This window comes from Stylophora pistillata, chromosome 1 (genome assembly GCF_964205215.1).
Source record: "Stylophora pistillata chromosome 1, jaStyPist1.2, whole genome shotgun sequence".
Classification (NCBI taxonomy): domain Eukaryota; kingdom Metazoa; phylum Cnidaria; class Anthozoa; order Scleractinia; family Pocilloporidae; genus Stylophora; species Stylophora pistillata.
The window spans coordinates 27383181-27387246 of record NC_142519.1 but is presented as its reverse complement, the minus strand read 5'-3'; the positions used below and the strand labels follow the sequence as shown (position 1 = coordinate 27387246).

The 4066-nt window shown below is 38.3% G+C and overlaps 1 pseudogene; it reads right to left on the bottom strand.

Annotated features, from left to right (window-relative positions):
- Nucleotides 1–1825: 1825 nt before the first annotated feature.
- LOC148741922 (adenosine receptor A1-like) lies at nucleotides 1826–3453 on the bottom strand (annotated as a pseudogene).
- Nucleotides 3454–4066: the final 613 nt, after the last annotated feature.

Genomic DNA, 4066 nt, shown 5'->3' with positions numbered 1-4066 from the left:
CATAGTACTTGAGTGTGTGATGGGTCATTTTTTTGCTGGGTATGTGCAGCTGGCTTCTCTATCAGCATCACATTTTAAATCTGAGTATGAGCAAACTACGCCGTTTGGTTATAGAGGGGGGTGGATGAATTCAGAAAAAAATATCCTGCAAAAATAAGCTCGAAACGAAATCTTGTGCGGAGTAAGTAGCCTTTCCATCCAAAAATAGGGAAACAAAATTTCATCAAAGAAGCTGGCTTGAAAAAAAAACATATTGCTCACCAGGGTTCAAAATAGTTTTTCAGCTTTGAGCGAAAATTTGTAGGCTTTTTTGAAGGCTTATTCTTTTTTACCGACTGTTGATAATTAATGAAAAGTCAGTACGTCTTCAACACTCAACATGACTAAATTGTTGAAATAGTTTCAGCATCAAAATCTTTATTTTTTATCAACATGTTGCGTTGTGGCAATTCCCTTCTAACAAAAGCGTAATGAACGGAACAACTTTGTCCAAACTGTCGCACTTCTTTATACACAGTCACGGGAAATCCGTACTGCCAAGTTCCAACTTTAATTTGAACACTCGAGAAGGCTTTACAAACGACATTAAACAGGATTGTTCGGAAAATAAATGTTGATTAAAGGTAGTATGTATGTGCAGAAACATAAACACGGTAATGTGGCGGTGTGTGCGCAAACTTGCACGTTTCACAATTGAACAAATGCGTAGAAAGCTGAACACTTTAAACAAAAATACTATCTTTGTACGCTTCAAATCTCGTTTCCTAAAAGCTTGTCAAACATTTCTTGGCTGCTCTATTGTCTGATATGTAACGTTCACCATAACATGACAGCGCCTTTTACTTCAGTTGGACTATGAATAAGCGGAACAATTTCTATAAAAATTCTAGTTCTTTGGTGAAAAATCCCCGGCAAGTGTGCTAAAAGATCCGGCTGCTGCCGCCAACCGGCTGTTATTTTGAACCCTGGCCCAGACCTTTACGGTGCTCCTCGTTATCTTTGCGCCTGGACGTTTCAAAGACCCCTCAAATTCAGTCTTCAAGTTGATCATAGCACCAATATGAAACATTCGAATTGCATTTACATTTAGTAAATGTCGAAACAGCCGTATAAGCTAATGATCAGATAAACTTTGCTGACAATGTGATTACTTCCCAAATGCCAAGTTCAGGTTATGGTATAAGAAGCTTATTTTTCCGAATTGTCTTTCAGTTAGTGCCGTAGTAGTGATATGGATATACTTAGATCTCTGCAGACAGAGTGTCCGAGTTCAATTTATTTTGGTGGGAGACATTTTTATATTTTGATTTATTTTATCGAATACATCTACCCGCCCTTTTTCTTTTCTAATGCTGTAGATTAACAAACTCCAAGGTCTTACCGTCTGGCGTAATTAAACCCTTCCGTAGTTGTTGATAGAATCTGAAAACAGCTTAGTTAAGCTTTCATTTTTCACGTTTGAAGGCAATTATAGTGAAAACCTGTCACTTGTACTTGGTGCTTTTACAATGGATGCATTTGCTGTGTAGGAGATTAACCAGACTTGGCCATTTTCTCACGAAAGACAAGTAATTAAAACTTTTTGATCATCTTGTCTCACGCTGATCACTGAGTTATCTATCAGGAAATACAATTTCCTCCATGCACTGTTGAGTAGGGTCGCTTAAAAAAAGGTTGAAAAGGTTTTGATCTCAGTAGAATCTTAAGTATTTTTAAGATTTAGATCGTATCGTATTTCTGAGATTCAAATGGTGTAATTATCAGTCTTTCGAAAATGGAAGAGCACCTCCACCTGGAAAGAATATTCATTATTTACAGATTTGTTAATTTCTGAAAGACAAAGCTTTATTTCCGCTGTCTACATTCAATCGCATTCAAATTTACATAGATTTTGTATGGCGTCATCCCAAAAAGTAATGTAAAATGCGGATTAGTGAAAGGTGTTTCTCTTTTCATCGTTAAGCTTTGAAATTCGTCTTTAAGGCACTTTACTCTCCAGCTTTAAAAACCAGGTCTTGACCTCTTGAAAGAAACCTTAGAATTTTTGAAATGATAACCTTTTGAGAAAAAAAAATCCTGAATAGAAAGATAAATTGAAGGAGGATTGAATGGAGTCTCGATGTCTAGTCTTACATACTCCATAAGCAGCAAAATGACCTGTTTGCACACGAATTATAGCATTAAAGTCTCGTGCCCAAGTCTTGGCGATTTCAGTCGCTCATTCTTTGGTTGAATCTGATCCCCTGCGGGAGTGTTCTGTTCAGTTACACTTCCAGACGCCAGAGCACTTCTACAGGCAGTTCAGTTCCGTCGCCTACATCGGCTGAAAGTTGCATTCCAAACAGCTTTTAGCGCCTGTCTATACTGCGGTATTCTCCACGCGTATAGAAACGGGTTTACAGCGCAGCTGACGCACAACATCGATATTGACAAAGCTCTTGTTACTTCAAAAGCTAGCTCGCTACACACATTGCTTTTTTCCTCGACACACTCCTCTTCCAGATTAGTAACAATTAGGTAAGGCATAAGTGATATGAAGAGCACGACTATGACCAGGATAATAGTCAAAACGATCCTTTTCTCCGATCGGATGTTCCGAACAAAAAAGCGCCTTCTCCCACCACTGTCCTGATTGAAGATCGTAGCGTTTCTTGAATATCGACGGAATTCAATGTAAGTCGCTGTGTAGACAACGCAAAGTATAGCCAGTGGAGCTGTCGTTTGAAGATGAAGATCCACCAAGTGGAGTATTTCTTTTGATATACTTGTCCAGTGCGATGCTTCAAATAGTCCGCAAAGAAGCCATATTAAAATATTTCACATAACGACTCTTCTGACTGTTATAAGCGATTTATACCTCAAAGCAAGCTTAATAGCAAGAAATCTATCCACTGATAACGCCACGACCGTAAAGATTGATATTTTTGAGCAAGTATCAGAAGAAATCCTAGAAATCTTGAATAGGTTCGGTATCTTAACTCCACATGGAAGGCAAAGCATGTATGTTGCGTACAAAGGTTGCACGAAAGCTCCCCCAAGAAAATCACTTAACGAAAGGCTTGCAACGAAAAAAGTCGTGGGGCGCGCTCGGAAATAATTATACGGATCTTTGAAAAGAGTTACAAGAAGAACACTGTTTGTTGCGAATGAAACTAAGCCTAACAATGCGCTACACACTCCTGCCAAAAGTGCCACTGGCGCTGTTGCGTCAAAATGTCCTTGTTCATCACTCTCGATCATTATTAACACCGATGACGACTGCTCACGCTTTTATGTAGAAACTCTTGATTTGATGATCAATTTGGCTGAGGTTAACTAAAAAACAGCGTGGTCACATGAAAGGCAAATCGTTTTGAAGCTACGCTAGCATTTTGTAACCTGCGACACCTTTCCTGAAAGATAAACTTCAATATCTGATTTGTTCATGCAACACCAACAATTAGCATTACCGATAAAATCTCTCCTACGTCTGGTGAAACAGGATAAATCCTTTTTCACTGTCTTTATTGTAACCCATGTATATTAGTTACTTGGTAAGTATACGAATGGACGAGGGTCCAATTACAACAACGGTCGGGCATGACGTTACGCTTGATGAATATGACATGGTTTGCATTAAATGTTTGGACAAAATTCCGTTCCCAAGACAAGAATAGACAGTCATTGAGAAACTTGCGCTGAATTACTCAAGAAAAATCTCAGTTAAAGCTGAATCATTTCACTTAAGGGCAGTAATCACTAAAGCTCCCTTGACCTATCCAGTCTCTCAGTAGCTAAGTCGATGAATACTGAATGATTTCTAAGTAAAAAATATAAAAGCACCCGAGATAGTAAAAGGAAATGAACACTAGAATATTCATCCTCAGGCATAGCTAAAAAAACGGTTATTATAATCTTTGATTGAAAGGATCACTAAACCCACGTAAACAAGCGCACTTTAGTTGTATTTCAAACTGCTATCCTCAAGCACAATCTAAAAAAGATTTCGATACGCGTCTACAATATGCTTCTTTCTAAGCTGGTGTATTCTAGAAGCTGAACCAAAAAGGTCAATTTAACTGACATA